At 38.1% G+C, this 23,045-nt stretch overlaps 1 protein-coding gene across 13 annotated transcripts in view; it reads right to left on the bottom strand.

The window, feature by feature from the left end:
• Positions 1 to 23,045, bottom strand: part of FOXP2 (forkhead box P2) — a 420,375-nt gene that overhangs the window by 345,378 nt on the left and 51,952 nt on the right. For all 13 annotated transcript variants that reach the window (XM_071803310.1, XM_065841198.2, XM_071803309.1 and 10 more), the window contains exon 2: positions 10,864 to 11,010. The gene's annotated coding sequence lies outside the window, so the exon portion shown is untranslated. The remainder of the gene's footprint in view (positions 1 to 10,863; positions 11,011 to 23,045) is intronic.

Genomic DNA, 23,045 nt, shown 5'->3' with positions numbered 1-23,045 from the left:
ACACGAGAGTCACCAAAGCCTTCACAGCACCTTGTTCATTCCTTTAAGCAAAGTCTGACAAGGAAGCAAGTCAAGTTCATAATATTTGTCCATCAACTTACAGCAGCAATGAAGAAATTACAAAATTGACATCTTCAAAAAGAGCAGCAAATGTGACCTCTGGGCGGTAATCCAGCAGTAAGTATACAAGTCACATTTAGGAGGCGTTCGGCTAACATACATAATCACACACTACCTCAGGACTCCAGTTCTTCAGGATGATGTAACGCATACATTCATTTTTCTAACCTGATTTATCTTTTCAACAACCATTTGGTGAACTTAAGTCACTCTGTTTCCTTCCTCCATAAGCCTTTCAGATAGGTCTGTAGTGAGCAGAAAAAACTTTCAGAGTAAAGCAATCTTACACACACAGACTTGAGAGGCAAAGGTCCTTCTCCTTCTAGAATTTCCCACTTCAGCCTTTCAGTGTTTCCTATAACCTAAGACGGGAATTGCCATGTTCCAATCTAGAGGATATCTCATTTTGATTCCAAGAGTGGAGCATTAAGTGAAAACACTAGTGTCATAAATGTTCTCAAGCAATTGAGAAAAGTTACAAATTCTTGGGTTTTTTTAATTTTGAAATTCACATCACAGGTAGTAAATGGTAGGTCAAGTCATGTTACTTGTCCTCAGGAATTAAATAAAGGTATAGCTGTCCATCTTCCGAGCACACTTAAAAACTCACATTTTCTAGACTTCTGCATGACAAGCAAAGTCACTGAATATATGCATCTGCAATTTTTTTAAAAAATATTTTTAAATTAACCATAAGCCACGCGAATAAAAATGCTGCATCCACCAATGAATACTCGAAATATACAGCTCAACATTAAAAAAAATTACCATTATGTTGATGTTTCAACATGTTGAAAATCTGAATGTTTGGGAGTGCTCCTACAGCTCCACGGCAATGACTTAAGAGTTCAAGAGCCTTTGTTTATGGCGAGCATTGTACAAAACACTATAAAGTCCATTCCATCAATTCTTCCATTTCCTTTGTACCTTTATCATCTTATCAATGAAATCAGTTCATGTTCAAATATTTTCATTCCTTATCCTATGGTGGTTGGTCTAATACCACTGAGTTAATGCGCATTTCATAACTAACGCTTTCCTGTCATTCAACTACTCTCAAATTGTATTCTATAAATTGCTATCAATTCTTCTTTCTCTCTTTTTCATTGGTCTCTTTCATACATATTTACAAACTGCTTATTTCCTTACATTCCATGATACTCAGTTTCCCCTGTGAGCACAAAAGAGGTACAAAATTTTCAGCTATTTGAATCAGTACGACTATTTAAAAAACAATGCCAAAATGTGTAGAATTTTAAATTATTAAACAGCAAGCTACAGTGCACACAATTGTGGGCTTTTGAATAATTCCTAAACATATTATTTGGATTTTTACCTTTGGCACTTCTGAAGTATCATTTCCTGCCTCACAGCTTGCTACCGAAGTAACTGTCTACTGACTCAAGCTTGAAGAGCATGGGAACAGGTAAGTCATTAACTCAATGCCATATGTAGTGTCATGGAAACAAAATATTGGTTGATGGGCCAAAAGCAAAGACTTTGATAACTGAGAGCTCATAAATCATGGTTAAGTGTACAATGAAGAACTACAGATACCAGCATACAGCAATCTCATTTACAAATACTGACTAGCATAGAAAAACACTGGAAATGTGCACAACATGATTAGAAACCTGGGCACAAAGTAGTGAGACTCTGTTTAGAAAAACAGACTAAATGCTTCACTTTACACATGATGAGTAGTAGGTCCTACAACTGATGCCCTGTCCAATGAACTACCTCATTAATATTGCTGCTATCGCAATACTCTACCATGTCCCACACAAAATGTAGTATAATATACATATGTCTGTGTTCGTGTGCACACGTGCTTGTTTGTGTATATATATATACATATATATATATACATATGCACACACACCTCACAACTTGTATTACAATACAGAAAATGATAGATTATGATGAAAAGATACTCAACTTCTGGCTTTCTGTATTAGCTTCCATTTTTTCCCTATTGATAACCAAGCAGTAACTTCTCTATTACTTCCTTCATCATACAACCATGGAAAAAAGAGAGGAAAAGGACAGGCCTCTGCAGGTCACCTAGTTCTCCTCTTTGAGATATCTGTTTAAAGTTTCCCTTAGAAATGCGAATAGAGAAGATCAAAAATTCGAAACATCACCCCTTAAATGACAGTTTTAATAGAAACATACTAGATAAAACAACTCCTGCTTCGGTACAGTTTTAGACATACAAAATAAAAATAGCCCACTGGAAGTATATGTGAATATCTGAAAACATTTTAATTCCAGAAGAGACCTCCACAGTAACAGACTCTAATCCACTAACTGAGCAAAAAGTGGAAATATTACATTACTTATAGATAAGAAAGGGTTTTTTTTTAACAGACTTTTTTTTTTTTTTTTTTTTTTTTTTATTACCAGGATCCCCGACGTCTTATTTAACTAAGAAAACATCTACATTAGGAAACAGTGGAGCGCAATAAAAATAGTCTCGTAGAACAGAATAGCTGGAGCCAAGCACTTTACACCCAGGCAACATGTGCTCCTTGACACTTCATTTTGTACTGCTGCATGCTTCGGGTCCATTTTTGGAGTACTTGCCCTTGCTTAGCTTCATCATCAGGAAAGTCCAAAGGGAAGTTAGTTTATCCTGACATAGGATAATGCAGTCCTGATTTGAACTAAAATATTAACAGAGATGCTACTGAAGCCTATTAAGATGATAACCATTTTCTGCTCTAAGACCACATTGGTTTTGTTTTGTACAACAGTTTGTAAAGATTTCTTTTGCTGTGGCAGATTTAAGTCTTACCTCTTCAGATAACTGAGTATTTCCAGCCATAAGCAGGGACTCAGTTTTACGAGCCAACTCCAGTACAGGAGCAACTCATTTCCAGACAATGAAGAGCTTTGAAATTTAGCTGTAGGGCTTCAAACCAAATTTCTCCAAAGACACAGGAGGTCTCAACTTCAAAATACCCAAAGGCTTCTATTTCATCACAAATTTTAGAGGACTTTATAGTAATGTATGCATGTTAGGGGATTTGGAATGATAAACTCCAACATGCATGCACTAAATTATTGCAAAATCAATTAAAATTCATGTAGAAAAATTTGATCAGAGTCACTGATTTTTGCAGTTGAAAAAACAGAAGTACATCTTTTACTAACATATGGCTGGAGACTGCTCACATGAGACTATATGGTTTCAGATAGTTCATCTGGAGCCCATCTCCCCCATGTTCAACATTTTCATCAGAAACAAGAACTGAGACATAATGAACTCTAGGGGGAAGGTTGATGACCTCAATTCTGCTCTCAGTAACTGTCTCGGAAATCATTTATCATATCTTGCAAAAATACAGGTATAAGATGCGCCCTGAGAATCAAAATACCATTTAACTGCTCCACTGAAGAGCTCTTTCTCCCTAAAAGACCTGATGACAGACCATTTTTTCCCCTGAGCAAAGATACCAGCTAAAACTGTGATTCTTTCTCTGTCAGAGTAAAATTAGGGGAAGGAGGTGGAGAGAAAGGGGATCACATTTTAGTTTTATTCCACTGATGCTGCTGCCTGTCACTAAAAGATGAAGGGGTGAAATCCCATCAGTCTGGATTTGCAGATCTGAGGATGAAGAATTAGTATTTTTCTGTTTTTGCAGAAAACTCCTTGATGTATGGCTCCATTATTGAATGTTAACAGCTGCAGTTTAAATTACAAATGAGGTTCTATTAGCATAACCCGTACTTGGTTTCTATTTAAAAATATGATTTTAGCCAAAATTGTGTCAGTTGAGAACCTACATGTTTTCATTTGTTGCTACAGATAAAAGGGAGAAGCAATTTTATATTTCACTACTGCAAAATATGAGGTCTGGAAAAGGAAAAAAAGTAATACTTTTAAGATACTATTGATATCTCCTTCAAAAAAGGGGATAAGACACAAGTGAATGGTCCTTAGCAATGATGTAGAAAAGAAGGCCTCAAACAGGCAGCAGTGCTGATAGGGCAAAACCAAAGTGTCTTTTACAGTTGTCTCTCCAAACCAATTTCCCAAATAAGACTATTTTAAAAGCCCTAAATTGTGTTGTGGAATAACTGTTTAATTAGCTTTGGTCTCCATCATGGATGTTTTCATCAAAACACACTACACAACAGATGGTTTCTGCTGTTATACTTTGCAACTACAGTGTTTGTGCAACTACTGTCTTGCCCTTGAAAAGCTGTTTGTGTTTAATGTATCTCATACTGATGGTTTTAACACATATAAATATGCTGGTTTTCTGACATATACATATATCAGCATATCAGAACTCATGAAATTGTTATTCGAAATGGCCAGGTTCCAACTGCACTGTGTTTGCACAGTGTTATCTTCTGTAATATTACACAGCGCTTCAAACTCTACAGTAGCGAGCGACAACAGTTTTCATTCCAGGTATCTGAAGTTAACTCTTTTCATGCAAAGCAGTCAAAAATATCATCTTCATCACAGAGCACAGTCCAGGTCTGGGCATGATCCCCACACAGCCCAGGGGACGCACGTAACTCAATGGTAGAATCTGAAGAGACTCAGCAGCCCGAGCCAACTATCGCTGCAAGCAGCCAGGCAATTTCGGATGATTTTGGGTTTGGGACGCTCAGGGTGAAGTTACTGTTTGCTTGTACCACATCAGTCTATTTTTCCAAGTCATAACATCTCTGTGTTGAAAATATTGATCAGGATACGCATGACTGAAGCTTCCTAAATTACCTGAGTGCAGCAAAAGCGTGGTAACCAACATAGAGCAAAAATGATACAGTATTTCTACATTCAGCCCACCTAATGATTTAAGTAGTCTTAGCAGTACTCCAGAGGGGGTTACAGAGATACTTGATTCATTACTGTTTTCTACAAAGTTCTTTGAAATCCTCAGATGAAATGCTGTATTACTACTATTATTGTATATGTCATGACTTACGCCCCAAAGGATCTCACCATGCTTTGTTAACCGTATACAAGAATCCCCTCATTACCATTCAAATGCTTCTACCTCTGAAGCATAACAGTGCAGCTGTTTACCAACAGACAGTAATCCTACAAAAACATTTACTGATCTTATATGAAGAATATTGTGTTCCATTACAAATGCATGTTTCATACCATTTCCAATTCCTGAAAGGTTCAATGCCAGGGAACTTCAACTGCATGCAGGAGAACACCTGACCGTATAAAATCACGATTTCAGTGAAATGCATCTGCATAGCTGGCATCCTTATCACCCATCTTTCACTCTCTTAAACTACAGGAAAGGTATCTCAAATCAAACTAATACGACTCCATCTCTCACAAAGTAGAAAATGAAGAAAATTGACTGTCGAAATGGGCATAAGGTCCAATTAATCAATGCTCTCAGCAAAGTAATTTGGGAATCTAACCATGCAAAATCCACTGGAGAAGAGAGTTCATACAGGCTGAAGAAATGAAGGCATGCTGGTAAAAAGTTTTCCTTCCTCTCTTGCCTGCTTTGAGACTTGAGAAAAGATGCAGAGCAAATAAGTAGTTTTAGAAAACCTAGCAATACATATTTAAACTTTCTAAAAAAGCCTGCAACAATCAAAATTCCTTTTTTCCCTATTTGAAACTTGAGGGTTGCCTTTAAATTTTGAATCAGACCACCAGTCTGATGGGAACTTCATTCGCTACCTACAGGGAATGGGATTGACCCCACCTGGGATTTTCTACTATTAAAAAAAAACTCTGCTGATTTAGATGCCTGTGCTGGGGACAATATTTTCTCTGTTAATTTTGATGGAGTCATTAATGAGTTTCTTTAGCGGATACTCCTCAGGTTTCTATACTCAGATTCTTTCTCTGGACCCAGATATTCTCAGCCTGTTGGATCTGCTTGGTGTGAACTCACTAACGGTGTCAGGACAAAATGTCAATCATAAAATAAAATTTGTAGTTCAACACAAATATGCACCATTCTTCACTGCGCAGACATCCTCTGTTTAGTGGCACCTTGGCTGAACTGCCTCTTTCATTTTCTCAGAACTAGGGTCTTTTTGGTGGATTTTTGTGATATTACATAAAATGCCATTCAAAACTAAACATTCTTGAAGTAGCAGAAGGATAGGAATCTTACAAATCCAACTCAAGTAAAGCCAGACAATCATGAAAAAAATCAAGCCTATGAAACTTGTATCAGCTGCATAAAGAGCCAGCTTGTCAGCTTCAGTGAAGCTCTGTGTATTTACCAGTGAGAATCTTGGCCAGCAAGTACCAATGACAGTGTTTCTACAGAAAATATTTTGTTCATGTTTACAGTACATGGCTTACTGATACTGAAATACAAACATTGGTGAATGTTATTTTGTGCAAATACTACATATACAGAAAGAGAAAACACCTAAATATTATAAAAATTATTAATATGAGATTGCTTCCTTCTCTAAGCACTTCCTTTGGGTCAATTTGCAAGTACTCTTTCGAAAAAAAAATCGCTTCCTGAGGTTGAGCGTAGGTATCAGGAGTCAGGTATTCTCTGTAGTTTTACACTATTATACAAGCACTCCAGTACTATGCAATACTTAACAAAACGTGCAACATTTTAAATAACAATGAAAAGATGGAAACAAAATGAAAGATACATCCCAGATACAAAAAGTAATACTCAAAACAAAATTAAAATTGAAATAAAATTTAAGACACCCAATGAGGTTAATGAGTCAGCCGTAAGTGGAAGTACAGAAATACTGGTCACCATAAGCAATCATGCATTTCTCCTACAGAAGGACAAATATAATACTGAGACCATCTTTGAAGCACAGTCTGCTGTTGTGCATAGTTTCATCACAATTATGTTAAAAAACACATATGAAGTTATCTACGTAAGTCTAGCCATCCAAGGTAACAATTCAAACATGTGGCATTTAGCCACAAAAGGACATCTAATAATAAGTTACACTACAACTTGTCATGTGCCTATATTTTAACAAAAAGCAAACAGAAACAATGTACGTTCATTCTAATGTCTTTTAGACCCATTCAACTATTCCATGGCAAGAAAGTGCTCCCGAAATATAGCCCTTATCCATGAACACTGAACTGAGGAAGGCGGTATGTCCTCATCCTGTGTTAAGCGACGGAGGTGCCATTCCTCAAACACAGACAGCAGTTTAAATTACTAAAGAAATCTACAATACCTCAACACAAATGGAAAATAGCATTTAATCACAATCTCATTTAACAGAACACATTATCAATATTAGTTGATAGTAGAGCAATCTTCTTCAAACTGGAAACTCACCTAATTACTTGCTTTTAAAAATTAGCTAAAAGCTAATTCCTGTTATATTAGCACTAGATTTTTTCATTTAGTATTTTATTGCAAGCTATACTGAAGCAACAATGCTAGAATCTCACAATACATCCTATTTTACTAGAAGTAACAACACAGTTAACACATTTGCATTTCTCAACCTAGAGACAAAATATAAGAAGAAAAACCTAAAGGCTATTAATACTTCATAGTTAATATTAAAATGACATTTGAAGAGCATTATTTAATGGCTGCATCCAATGTCTTAGCAATATGGAAAATGTGCTTTTCATAAGCTCATATGTATCACCACAACCACAAAGAAATAATTTAAAAAATAATTTTGTTTACTCATGTGAATACAGGACATTTTTGTCAAATCAGCAGTAACATTCCTGCCTCTGAAGTCTCGCATTACGCCACATGAGATGGAATTTATCTGCCTTAACATTTAATAGAAAAGCTAGATGTCTAAATTTGTGCTGGTCACTTCAGTGACAAAAAACAGGCACCTCTAAAGGATGAATCATCTCATCATAAGACAGACATAAAAAGGGGCTATGGGAATCCTCCCCGGAAGCCTCCATCTCTCTTCACTGACTAAAGAAGTTTATAGTGACCAGCTCAGACTTACACCACCTATGTTTTTAGATGGCTAACATCAGGGGAAATTAATCCGCTCTTGACATCCTTCTCAAAGAGTACATGGGAAAAGTACGCGTAAGATGCAGAAAAACAGAATTTTCATCAGTATAAAAATCAAAATATACTGTCCCAGAAAAATTATAAAAGAAGGACCCCTTTGCGAAAATAACAGGGGATCTGTGCATTTGAAATGTCACACAGTGTTTGATTTCCAAGCCAGGACAGATTCAAACGTTTCTAGGAGCTTAACAATACACAGAGAATATTTTCAGAATATGCTGACATAGTAATATGCCTCTTCTGATTATGAGTAAGCAGCAATTTCAAAAGCTTATAATTCAGTGCAATAAGGATAGACATTCAGAGGCGTGGCAAAAGGCACATCTTATAACCCATTAAAGCTTTACTCTCAGATTTCAAGTCTTTGCTCAAAAGCAAAGCAGAGAGTTCCTAGACCTTTTTTAAGAACACTTCTTTTCCATTTTCACAAATTATACACCCATCTCACGGAAGCCTTTGCAAAGACACTCAGCCTATGGCAAAAACTGTGGACACAAAATGTCTGCCAAACTAATTGAAGCTGAAATTCAAGAAAACTGACATCTGAAGAAAGGGTTCCTTTTTACTAAGTATTCCAAAACACAAGGAAGCCCCTGAATCACATATTCATAGAAGATGGAAGACTATACGGTGAAGTCTCACTGTACACTTGCCCAGCTTTAACATGTTTACATTGACATCCACTTGAATTATGGACTGTCCCAGAGTGGCCATTTGCAAGCACCTGAAAACAGAGCTTATAATGACATTGTTAGGCTGCTTTATAGGTCTCATTGACCTCTGACAAGACTTCAGGAAGACAGTTATTTCTACCGTGGATTAATGGATCTCTCCTCCAAGGCTTTGTCCCTGGTTTTGTCTATTTTTTTTTCAAACACAAAATGATACTAAAAATGTATAGCCCTTTCCATGGATCAAGTTAAAAAGATACTATTTTAAACATCTAAAATCCCCATCATGTGACTGTCCACATCACGTGAATTATGGTGTTAATTCATAGCTAAAAAATATTTTCACAGAATTCAATGTGATTTCTGTAGTTATATTCACAAGTCTTTAAATGTAATTTAACACATTTAGAAATCCTGCAACTTCTGTCATCTCTCAACCAAAACTTAAGTCAAAGCCTAAACTGAATAGCTAAATACATCAAAAAAAAAAAATTACAAACAAACAAAAAATCATTTATCACAAAATAAAAAAGTAGAATCTTGTCTGATTTTGCTTACCTCTAAATATTCCCAGAATGATACAACAGTGGAGGTTAGAAGGGACCTCAGGAGATCATCTAGTCTAAACCCATGGTCAGATACAGCAGGCTGCTTGTCCCCATGTCCCACTGGGTTTTGAATATCTCCATGGATGGAGATTCTACAGTCTCTTTGGGCAACCTGCTCCAGTGTCTGACCATCCTCAAGGTAAGAAGTTTTTTACATTATGTTTAAATGGTATTTTTTGTATTCCATTTGTACCCATCGCCTCTCATCCTGTCACTGGGTGTCAATGAGAAAAGTCTGGCTCTGTCTTCTTTACATCCTCCCATCAGGTATTTAGTGTGAGAATGAAATGTTATTCAGGATTTGAGCATTCAGGAGAGGCAAGGATCTTTGTGCCTAAATTAGTCCAACTGCTAATCATACGGTATCACCCAACCCACACATCCTGCTTGGTGCTCTGCAAAATCAGGCTAGCATTTTTAAGATTCAGAAATTATGTATGTATATATGAATTATACAGCGTCATGCCTACACTATAAATTACTATAAGGCAACTGCTTACTTGCTAGCCATTTGTGACCATTTCCTGGTTTTGGAGATCTGAATTTTAATTTATAAAGGATATAAAAGACCCCGCACTACCACAGTGTGAAATGCCCAACAAAACAGTAGTACCCCATCAGATAATAAATAAGGGTGCCTCAGTCAAGTTTTTCCACTCTTATAAATGGCAGAGCACTAAAAATATCTACAAGGTCTGAGACTATAGCTCACCAAGCAATTTAAGCTGCAACAACTAGCACAGCTGCCAAAAGCAGCTATCATGCACTCCCCCACACTTTTGGCTGCTAATTCCACCCCCATCACCCTTTGTACCAGTCACAGCGCTTGGACAGCCATATGGGAGAAGGCTGGGATAAATCCATTTGAAAACAAAACCGTACAAATAATTGGTTATTTTCAGCCAGATTTATTCTCCAAATTTACGAACAGCTACACGTGCTGAGGGAGAATGACAATATAGGGAGGGGAAAAGAAGCTGGCACTGCTTCTTACGCAGATGTGCCAGGTTAAAGCGTTCATTGAACGCTTGCGCTAAAACTAAGAGGTCTACAGAGAGACACAAGCTCCTCAAGGAGTAGTACTGAATTCCCTAAGCATTACTTTCAGGATGAGCTGGATCGGCCGCTGGAGACACCTGCTTCTCTCCTGAGGGTAAGCAGGATCTAAGATGACTAACTGAGATTTAGCTGCTTAGTTTCTGTGAATATAAATTAACTCAGATCTAGATGACTAGAAAACGACAGAAAAACAGCTTTGTGACTCTTGCAGCACTTCATTTCCATTAACAACTGCTATTTGGAAACAAAAAAAGGCATGTAGTATAGCTTAACCATCACACAAACATATTTTCTGTGTGCTCCACAAATTTCTCCCTAAACCATATTTCACCTCTATAAGCAATATGTTACAGAGCAGAAAAATCCACAGCAGAAACAGCCACAGCCACAGTTTGGTTATAAATTACTTACATTTCTTCAGAGTAACTCAGTCACCTTTCTGCACTGTCACAAGGGACGGTCTTTTCGGTTTTGCTCAAACTGGTCCTCCTTCCAGAAGTGTCTGTCCCCTCTATGGCAGATAAGGACAAAAGGTCCTTAACTTTCACTTGAAATTATCTAAAGGTAAGAAGGGAAAAGAACACAGTAAGTGCAAGCATTCATATTGTGTTTCATAGCAAGGTATTGCAATCACCTCTCTAAAACACACTTCAGGGCCATTCTTACACACATGTACTGCATACCTTGGAAGAAATCCCACAAATTTTTCATCTTTCCTTGTATGGAACATGTAAAGTAGTCACTACTCCTAAAGTAGTCACCTACTCTACTCCCGAGATTCAGAATAACAAGATTATATTATTTTCAAAAGTGTAAGTGTACAAATGAAAAGATAATTTCATATCATCGATGATTTATTTTGCACCATCGAGAAATTCTGAATACTTTTGGCAGAGTTCAAATAGGCAATAACTATTTGTTGAGCACAGGCTCACTGGAAACCATCTTGGTTACCCATTATTGATAAATATTCTAATCTGAATGTTCTGTTAAACAAAACAGCACTACATCTTACTGCTCAGAAAGAGAGACCCGTGGATTATGACAGATAGCTCCATGAAAACTTAAAACTCACCACTCCTTCAGAGTCAAAACCAGAAACCGAATGTTAAAAATTACTGGGAAAGGAATAAAGAACAAAGCGTAACACATCATTTGCCACTGTATTAATCCTCATCTTGAAAAGCATGCTCTGCTTTGGTGTCCAGCACAGAACACAACACAACAGAACAATTAGCAAAGGTTCAGAGAAAAAAATGTACATGATCAAAGGCTTAGAATGGCTTCCATATGAGGAACAACTCAGTGTGCTACAACTATCTAGACTGGAAAATAGATAACTTGAGGGAGGGTGTGACAGAATACTACAAAAGCCTGAAGAAGATGGAGAGGTTGTACAGACATCATCTGTTCCCTGTCCCTTGAACTCAGGAACTGCCTGTAAAGCTCAAGTTCAAAAGAAAATGCAGGATTTTCTTCTCCACAAAATGAGTAACAGAACTGTGGACTTCTTTCCAAGGATGCTGTTGATGCAAGGAGTTTTCAGGAGTCAAAAGGTAGAGTGGAGGTACCCTTGGAAGAGAGCTTTCACTGGAGACAGAGGATGGCCTAGGTGAAACACTGGTCTCAACCAGGATGACCAGTCCTACCTTTAACTTATGCTAGTGCTAACTTAACAAATTCTTATATCCGTTTTACACCGATATATTCACCACACGAGAACCAGAATTGCTGCATTAGGTACACAGGGAGTCTAGTCTTACTTGCATCAGAAGTACAGGCTACATCCTTTTGAACAGCAAAGTGAATTCCCATGGTTCTCTGTACTTTACTATATGCTTAACAAATTTGATTGACTTTTCCAAAATAGCATCCCCACAGGGGGAAAAAAAAAAATCAAACGAGGTAGCAAAGTCTTACTGGAAAGTAGTTGTAGCCTTCCTCTCCCCATCCACAGTCCCAATGCCGCCAGGGCAGAGGGCTACAAAGCAAAGGTTCTGCTTCTCAAGTTGTTCGCTGGTCTCACGTGTTTGAGTTTGTAACTTCATCCATGTGTTCCCACTCAGTTCAACACTTACATAAATGCAGGTCAGCATCTCCATGTCCCAAGCTTCATCTCAAAGCAAAACTTAAAAATCACATACTCTGTATTCCAATATCTTCTCTTTTGCTTTAATCTCTAGGATACAGCAGTGTTTCTGATTTATTTTGGGTAAGTGCAGATCAATTAAAATTCCTTCAGGGAAGCCTTCTGAACCAGCAGAAAGCGAATGACTGTCATCAGGAACAAACACTTTTTGCTGTCACAGACTGGCATGTCACTTGTGAGCAAAAGCTATGTTAATTAATTCTATCCACACCTATCAGGTGTACCAAAGGAATATAACCGGTCTTTTCTGCTGTCTTGCTAGATATGGATCTTTGTGTCTGCGAACCAAGTATCCCTATATGGAGACTTCTGCATTGGCACATTATACGAAGAAGCAGCCTGCACTAGCACAAAAAAAAACATCACAGGACAAAAATAACTTTGTTCAGACATCAGTATGCAACCAAAGTCCCTTTTGCAAAATGCACGAATTAATGCCCTAAAGTTTCACCCCAAAATCAGAAAGTTTCCACTACATGTACACATAAACCTATTTATTAACATTCTTTTTAGATTGTGCAGTGAGGAATTAGAATTATTGATAATTTTTTTGGTCACCTTGATATATTGGATCCAAGTAAGTTTACTGTTCTATCTATTCCTCCTCAGCACTTCCACGCTCTGCAAAAGAAGAGGCTGTTATGATGTTTGCTGTTCTGTTTGCTTCTGCAGCTCAAATGGCTACACTGAGGATGAAAGAAATTCACTGTACAGTATGCCAATGATCAAAGACTACTGGCCTACAGCAACATTTTAGGCCACCTCTCCCTTCTACCACTTGTCCGAGTTCTCTGTTTAGAATGTAAAATCTGAAGTGTAGGAATATAACCCATCCAGCTCAAAAGGAATCCAAGTTCTGTTTGACATCCTGCATGTCATTGTGATACTAGCTAAAAATAAAAGCAAGCTGTAGGAAACAGGAACCAAATGTCTTAGAATCGATCTATGAGCAAAAACAAGCTTCTCACTCGCAAAATTGCAAAATTTAGAGAAGTGGACTCCAGGTATACTACAGCAGGTAAAATACTGTTGCAGGATACAGACTTTAAAAACAACCTGATAGTAGTAATAAAAGCAATTCAGAATTATCATCACCACTTCTTCAAAGTTCAGGAAGAACACCACGAGAATGGGCATTAGAAAACGGCTACCTGCTGGTTGCCAAATAAAAGCTGTGATTTCTCACTCTCTCCATATGTGGTTCCAAATTACAACTTAAAAGTTTACAAAATCTTCCTGTGAATATGATCTTTGCTCGTGCACACAAGTGCACATAAAGGGGGAAAGTTAAATTATACCCATGGTGGAAATCCACTTACATCAAAGTTATATGAAGAAATTTTTACATGAACAATTTCTTAGCTTAAGTTTTGATTTCTGAAACAACACAGTGACACAAGCAACCTGTAAGATTGAAGACACAAACAAATTTCAGAGTATATACATATTAATTTGGGTTATTAGAAGTTATGTTTGCGTGCAAGCTCACACCATTTCCATAATTTACCTAAGACACAACGTAAAAGCTATACATGGTAACGCGATCTTATTAGCATTACTGGTATGGCATTTTTTTGGCAATTCATAAAGCCACAGCTGCATTACAAAGCCATCCCAAAGAAGCACTGATAAAGTACTTAATCTCATGACTGCTACGTATTTTTAGAGTATACTACAGAAAAATGTGTTAAAGTATTTGAGGACTATACAAGCAAGCTTCTCAGCTGTTTTAGGATTCTGTTTCTTATTTACAAAAAACCCAACAGCTTGCATCCCTAACTAAATATGCTATAAAATTCCATGTTTGTACATAAACATCCTATTCATCTTACTTTCAATACCTATAGCCTATTGGGTGAAACTAAGTTAAAGTCTAGTGCAGGATTTGGCCTGAAATCATAGCATATAAACAATTAAGGACTGGATTGGAGTTTTGGTTTAAGATTGAATAATATTTACTCATGTATGTAATTGTAGTCAGCCTAATGTAGTATTGCAATCATGTGTCTTTAGTACCCTGTTTATCCAAAAGCCTTTACCCAGAAGTCTTATCTCACAAAAACATAAATTCACAAAAACAATCACTGCTTTGCTAGTAAACACTGAAATCTCTACTAAGATGTATTAAAATACAGCAATAAAAGACGCTAATATATCTGCAGAAAAGTCCCTTCCAGCTGATCTCTGTTATCATTCTCCTGACCTGGAAACAACATAATAAGTAAACAAGAGATCAGTCACCATGTAAATAATTAAGAAGGTGTTGTACTGCAAACTCCCCTATATGTTGTGCTCTTAAACTCATAGAAGCTGTTTGGTTTGCCTGCAATTTAAGGAAGTTTATTATGCTATAATAAAAAAAAACCAGTATTTCGGAAAACATCAGATTTGGGACTACTTCCCTCCTCTTATGTAATAAAAGGAGAAAGGCAGGACAAATAATCTCTCTACAGGTAAAATGGTCTTTCTACTACTAAAGCCCATGCATCAGTGCCATTAAGATGACCACTAATCTTCCCTATATTTTGATATAAATCTCCTGTAGGATCTGAAAACACCCGCTAAAATTTGTCATATTTTAAAATCCAGTCCTTTCATCATTTTTATACTGAACTCTTCAAATCTTCTGGATTTGGATCAACACTAAAAGTTAAGAGAAATATTCCTCATTTCTCTTGCAGATTTATTCAATACTTATTTCAAATATATTGACTAGAAATACAACTTTAAACTCAATTGTAAAATGATGGATTGTCAGGAAAACAAAGGTAAGACGTGTGTCTAAAAGGTAAGACCTGTGTCTAAACAATTCCTTGCATGGCAAGCTGTCTACAATCTCAAAGTAAATGCTATACATGAGACAGATGGCAGAGGGCATGGACTAATCAGCTCTACCAAGCAAACAAAGATGTAACGCTGTATTTGGGACAATCAGATGGAATAGTTGGCAAACTGTTGTCAGAATCAACATCGCGGTTTGAGCAGGTTAAATAAATAGTGGTAAACTTCCATAGTACTTCTTGTGGCAAACATGTCTGGGACTATTTTTTCTCCAGCAATCCCCAGTGGGTAGAGTGCCACCTCCTTTCTCTGATATTCCTTCCAGTTCTATCTGCCCTTCTCTTTCCAACGTTAGGCTGCCATTCAACACAGGGACACAGCAGGATCTGAAAAGGCGAATGCTGAGCAGTTCGGTGTGACTCCAGACATGCAGCATCACACACAATTCGGTCAGTTAGGGCTCTGCAACCAACACTGGCATTGATATCACAACAGCAGCAATTCAAGTTCTGGTTTTTTAATCCACCTCATTTCTAAATGGTTTTGATCCGTATCACCTGAGAGAAGATCACGCATTAACACACAGCACTGCTACAGTGCTGCGGCACTCCCAGACTGAGGGGATGCAGCAAGAGCTTTCTCCAGAGGGAGAGATGCAAGAAATGTCATAGAACTTCATTTGGCTTTTTTTTTTCCTCTATTTCTCCTCTTCCTCATTAGTTTGTCTCCCACTTTCCCTTCTGCTGAACACACTCTCCGCTCTCGCAGCCCTGTGAGGAACACAACCCAAGCGTGGCGCCAGCAGGGACAGAAGCAGAAGAGGCGAGCATGCAGTGACAGCCGGGTTATGGCTCCTTGTCACCTCAGGCAATGCTGGGATGCTGGAAGAGCTTAGATGGGATGGAGAGAGGATCAGCGATGCTGAAGCCAAAGGTACAAGGGCACAATGTTCGAAAAACAAACTATGATTGATAAAACTCTGGAGACTGTGGCAGGCCAGACAGTAGGAGCATTTGTTTATTTGAGGGGATGATTTAAATCATTACACAAAAGAATGAAGACCTAATCTAAAAATGTGAACACCACTGTGCCTGAAGGGACTTGTTCTTGTGGACCTACCTGTTTTCTCCTGAGTGCTATAAGCAGGATGACATCCCTGAGATGTCTTCAAATCCAAAATTTCCCTTCTGAACTTTGTCAGATTGGCATGCAATTAAACGTTCAGATACACTGCGGAGTTTTCTAGGAGCGTTTGATTTATTTTATTGTCATCATTATATTGGTTGGTATGTATTTACTTCACAAAACAGTGCAAGTCACCTTTTTGAATAATTGCTATTTGCACTGTCTGCTTCATTTCACTTATGCAGATCATACAGTGGCCTGGGGGATAAACGCAAGATTGCCAGCAAGGATGCATCCACACAATGACTTAAGCCACTCTAAACTGGCGCTGAAGCAGCCCTAATCTCCCTCACCTTCTTCTTCAGCTCCAGCTGCAGACTGCCACTCCTTCCTTGGGCTGACTTGGACACTTGTGCAATTGCAAGGTAAGACAGATCAACGAGTTCAGTTATTTGAAAACAGTCTTGCAAAACAAGTGATCAACTTCTGATCAAAACATGGACATCTCTCCCAGAGCAAGAGAGAAGTGAGGAGATGAGACCTGGGACCACACAGTCAAGATGTGGCTTGGCTTGCGCTGCTGAAGAAGCTTCCCCTGCGCATCTTGGGGCGCAGTCCCAGTAACACTGTCCAGGGGTACAGGCAGCTAAAGCACCTCATCCCTCTTCCCAGCACTGGCCACCGAGCTGTGCCAAGGCAACTGTACACAAAGCTATGTGGTCAGCCTTGCTGGCGAACTAGCCTAGGTCAGAAGTAACCTGGCAAAATAAAAGCTCTTTTCAGCCTTAGAGAGTCCACCTTGCAGACCCCTGAACAACTATATGAGCATCTTCAGAGGTACAGCAACGAGAAGAAGGAACCAAAAGATGCTTAAGCCAGCACTCCTACTAACAAAGAAGCATTTACCACCCTATGATCTAGCCAGCCTATGGACTCCAGCAGCCAAAAGCTCTCAGATATCACTGCAGCCAACCATGTGCTGTCATTTCCAGCTGCCTCCGCTCTGCTCCTCTCCAGCCCACAAAGAACCATGAAGAACCGCACCAGGGATGCAGTGGAAGTGCATCCTCAGGCACAGGCAGTGGGCTCCACAACAGCAACCCAGGGACGAGGAGGGGCTGCAGAAGAGCAGCAAGTGCTGTAGCATTAAAATGCAGCAGCTGCTGGTTTTGATTTACATGTCTTAGAGAACTGGGCCCCATTATTAGAGTGGATATATACCAGGCTGGTATGCTTTGCTGTAGTTTTGTTATAAATGTACACAGGTAAGTCCACACTTGTGATCTGTTCTCTAAATAGCCCACTGTTTGTATTTGTATTATGAAGTGAAAACTAAATCAAAGTAAAAGTCTGAATTTTGGTCCTAAGATTAAGTAACTTTTTTAAAATTCCAAAAGGAAACTCTAAATTCTACTTTATATCACTCTTCATTTTAATCATATTTGATTTGTACAATAAATTTATCACATTTTTCCAGATGACATGGCTGTACTTTAGCTAATACAAAGTACATAACTTACATTTACATTGTCTACATCATTTAGACGGCACATTAAAACAACTGTGGTCCATCATTCTACTAAACTATCTCCCACTTTTTAATAGTTTTGTCTAATAAATACCTGAGGGTGATCATTTAAAGAAACCTTAATACGACCTCTCAGTTTATAAAAAGAGCAGCAAAATATGGTATGACTGAATGCATAGTTCAAAAAATTCTGCTTTTTATATTGAATAAATTTAGATTTGCTTATGTATTCACTTTACCACCACCCTCCCCCCTTTAAAAAAAAAAAAAAAGAAGAAAAAAAAAGAAAAAGAAAACACTTAGAGAAAACGGTAAAACACCTTATCTGCATTTCTCTTGCAATTCCATTTGGACAACAGTATTTCCTAAACATAGCCTATTCACTGCTTGATATGTAATTACCTTCAGTTCACAGTCTAGACATTAATGCTTTCGTAGTATTTAAGACTCCTTGTAACATGCTTGCTGCTTTAAGTAAGCAAGGCTAAATCTTGACCAGATAAATTAGCAAAGAATGCAATAAAAGCTGCAATAAAAGAACTTTATCCTCCAAACCTTCAAGTTGCTGCTAAATGAGATTTCTTTGAAATGCAGATCAGTTGAACTAGATTAGTGAATTTTAGCTCCTGTCAACATCATAACAAAATACAAATACAATTGTTCACTGGCCTTATCTCCATGCTTCCATCTGCTGCCTTGTTATTTACTTTCCTTGATTTACTATGCAGATCTAAATAAGACACATCAAGGAGGGCTTACAACACAATGGCTTCTTAAGCTTTACATCAAGGTATTTGAAACCGAAGCCCTGAAAGGGCTGCCATCAAAGACATATCTCTAATGAACTTCCATATCAGAGAAGGTTTGGTATTTAATACTGCTGTGAAAGGAAAAAGCTACAAATCAGAATGGTCTATGAAGGAAAATGTCTGCAAATCTTGATGAGATTAGCACCTACTAGAATTAATATCCCAATAAAAATGATATCTGGTTCCTCGAAGAGTTAAACTTCCAACCTTTGCAAAAATAATGCCTAGTGTCAGAATGGGAAAACTCAGCTGACAAGGTTGAAAGGTCAGGGCAGTATTCCTTTTTTCTCCACAAAATGTCCAAAAAGCATTTTTGCTGGTGGCTTGATTAACATATTGTTGACAAACTAGCCTTGGAACGAAATAATTAACACAGTCAACAGCGCTACTATGGTACTTTCCACAACAGCAGAATTTTACAGCATCTTTAAAAAATTAGCAACAACTTTACAGTGAAACAACATAATCTAAAATGACAGCATGCAACATTTGTTCATCGGTTTTACTATTTCCCTTTCTCCCCCACAGCAATCCATGGCAGCGCAGGATAAAATCTTCTGTCAGTTTGCTTAAAAAAACAATCCTTAAGTGCCATTTCTATTACACACCACAACGCTGCTTTCAAAGTGCAATAAATGAGAAAGTTCCCTCCTCATGATTTAAACTCTGTATACACCTGATAGATTAAACAAATATAAACAGCTTAAAAGTTTCCACAACCCACACGTAACCTTGTGCAGCAAACCATCAGCTCTCATAGCGTGCTGCCGTTTGACACAATTTCTTTGCCAGGCACCAAAGTACATAAACAAATGATACTTTTCTTTCTTAAGAAAGCATTTCAATCATTTATGTTCTTCCATAGCAAGAGAAGATCCCACAAGCATGTTCCGTACCGTGGATCAATCAGCTTCAAACCGAAGTAGACATGTTGTATGCTCCAGTGCCCGGGAATCATGCTGCAGGCTCACCAGATGATGAAAACGGAGGTATGCAGTGGAGGGGAGCCCCACATGGCACCCGCTAGCTCCTGGGCATGTCAAACTTCACAACTACCCTACAGTCAATGACAGCAAACACCTTCCCTTTTCTTCTCGCCTCCAAACATATACTTGCCTTTCTACCCTCCTTCCAAATTACAGGCAGTCTTCCAGAAACAAAGCCCCCAAACAGAAGCAGCATCCCATGGCTATACTGCAGAAACCACAGTTGTCTTTTTGCTAGATTTCATTTCGTACGGGCTATGTTCCAGGCTTACTAACGGCCACAAGAGACCACTACCTTTCCTTGTTTAATGAAATGACAAAACAACAGATTTGCATATGTAGAAGCAGGTGCTGTAACAGGTTTGACTACTCTTGACCTAAAGCATGCAAAAAAGATTTATCAGCAACAGCTGTCCCTAAGGTATTGGGGCTCTGATGGGCAGTCAAAACTTCACCATCTGCACCACCGTGTGTTTAAAATGACAATCTGAATTAAAAGCTGGTCAACAAATCTCATAGAACTAATGCCTTCCGTATCCTCATCCATATGTTGAATTCCCAAGATACATAACACTTGGATTATCTATTATAATCTTTAAATAAAATAAGACAATCTAGGAAGATGTGAAAAGTAGGTTTGTGGGAGTTGCTACTTACTTACGAAACAAGTATTTAAATAATACTTTGAACATGCCTAAGTTTGAAACGTTTCAACAACTTCACATCATGACAAAAACACCTATTATTTTAAAACGATATTATATCTCTTTTCAGAATTAAAAAATAGCTATAAATATTTACAGAGGCTAATTTGAGGATTTACAGTACTACAGCATTGTTTAGCTTGTGGATTATTAACCAACACAATTTCAGTTTAGTTTGACTCCTCTGAAACCTTGCTTGAATGCCATGACAAAAAAAACCCAGACTGATAGTAAAACATTTCAGAGCATCTGTGTGTCCTCTGCATGATGAAGGTATCGCAGGGAAGTGAGGTTTGCAGTTTATTTTCTGATTTTTCCCTATTAAGAGGAACTGTGTTTTTTCCCCCGGACCAGAGGAAGGAACCTGAGAGTCTGAACATGACCCTTGGTGAACACAGTGACTTGTTCTGGAGCTATGCTAGCAGAAGGTAGCACCATATGCCCCGAGCCCCAACTTGGATGCTCTTTCTACAGTCTGATGTGCTTGTCAAAAGATGTTAAAATCACAGATTTACTTTCTCTGGATATACTTTATTATTGTACAAAGTAAAAAGGAGGATTATAGAATTTTTTTATCTCTTATATGGACTGGCATCCTAAACATCCTTCTACTGGTTTAAACTGGGAGCTCTTTTTTTATTGGTGAAATGGTTCTGAGGTGTTTAAAATTACAGCAATCTTATACCTGGTATCAATCACAGCTATTTTAACTCTTTATTGATTACATACTAACTGCATTCTGAACCTTAGCATTAATAATTTTCCTTCTCATGCAAGCATGGAAAAATTAATTACCTGAAAATGAATGAAAATTACCATTTTTTGCTCCATTTAATCATTTAATTTAACTTTTTTAAAATTAAAAAAAAAAAATTCAGAACACCACAGATTTTATCACTGTAATTCAGGCAAAATAACTACTAAAGTAAGAAAAAAAATACCATGGAGCACACATACTGGAAGCAAACTTAAAATAACAGAAAATGTACTCGACAACATTTCTAATACTAATTTTAGATGTGGCAGTACATGTAAATTCATTCACTTTATGTTTTGTTCTTTAGCTTTTAGAAGAAAAAACGTATTTTATTTTAACTATATATATGCATGTATATATTTGCAGGCACTGCTGAAAGACAGGAGGTACTTTTTTCTGAAGTGAATAATAAAACTCTCTTGCAGAATTTTGTGAGATTCAAGTGATTCTTCAAACGGTCACAATTTTGTGCAAAAACAATGCAGACTTGATAAAAAAAGAAATGCAATTTATTTACTGTCTAGGTTCTGTCTGTTGAGAGCTACAGTGATCCCTTCAAGAGCACAAATATTTAGACAAATTTTAAAACGTGTATTATATACTTGACAGAACATATTTACATGACAGCTCAGAGCCTGGGCAATCTGATCAGAAATATTTCCCCTATAAAACAAAGTCAAGTTAGCAAAAAAAAAAAAAAATAAAAGGAGCAGCTCAGCCATGTAAAGAGGCTTGAGATTAAACACATAACCATTTAGAAACAGATTAGCCATTTAAGTGTTTGCGTCAAAATTGCGATAACCTTCATCCTACTTCCCGATTCACTGGATCCTATGTATGAGTTTATGAAAATCGAAGATGAGCAGCATACAGCATTAACTCTGTGTCTCTTTTTACTAAGCCGTTTAATTGCCTGTTCGTTATCTGCTGCCCTCCGTGCCGGCAGGTGCCGCATCCCGGCAGGCATGGCCACCCCGGCATGGAGGGGACACTCAGCCACCCCGGGGATGGCCAGGGGGCTGAGGTGAGAAATCAGCCCTCTCCCACCCAGTAGAAAGCAGCACAACACCACTGAGGTGATGTCCAAGAGAGACAGAGATGGGAAAAAGGTGGAAATATGCTTCACACAGTCTCCTGGTGCTCAGGGGCGAGGGCAGACTCCCGCCATCTCCCCAAAGCCCAGTGGGCCTCTCCCCAACATGGCTGCTGTGGGAGCTGAGGGCTCATTTATCCCTCTGTGACCTATTGCTCTTTATCTTGGTGGTATTTAAACAAATTACGTATTTTGGAAACAGATATTGTGTCTCGGGGTTTGGCTTACAAAGCAGTAACAGGCACATTCAACATGCCTGATTTTAAAACACCACCATGACTTGGGGGAATCCTCCCTTCACCAAGAGCAGGAGACCTGGGACCTCAATGCAGCTGAAACAAACTGCTAATGCATGAGAAACAAATGCACAGAAAAATCTGGTAAATCAACTTACAGGCACAAACTCCCACTGCATTCTCTACTTCTTAAAATGGAGAGGAGCTTTGCAAGGAAGACAGAGCAGGCTCAATGCAGCCATTGGACACCTCAACGTGAATTGCTGCCACCAAGTATCAGAAAAGAAGATGTGAAGGATTTGTAAGAATACACGTATTGAAAAGCTACCACACAAGCAACTTTGAGGACCATTTACACTCTTGACAGGGAAAACAGATACCTCTGGGGAACTATTTACATTAAAAGGAGATGCAAAAGCAGAGAC

This window comes from Patagioenas fasciata, chromosome 1 (assembly GCF_037038585.1).
Source record: "Patagioenas fasciata isolate bPatFas1 chromosome 1, bPatFas1.hap1, whole genome shotgun sequence".
Taxonomy (NCBI): domain Eukaryota; kingdom Metazoa; phylum Chordata; class Aves; order Columbiformes; family Columbidae; genus Patagioenas; species Patagioenas fasciata.
The sequence above is the reverse complement of the archived record's forward strand: the minus strand, read 5'-3'. Positions and strand labels throughout refer to the sequence as shown.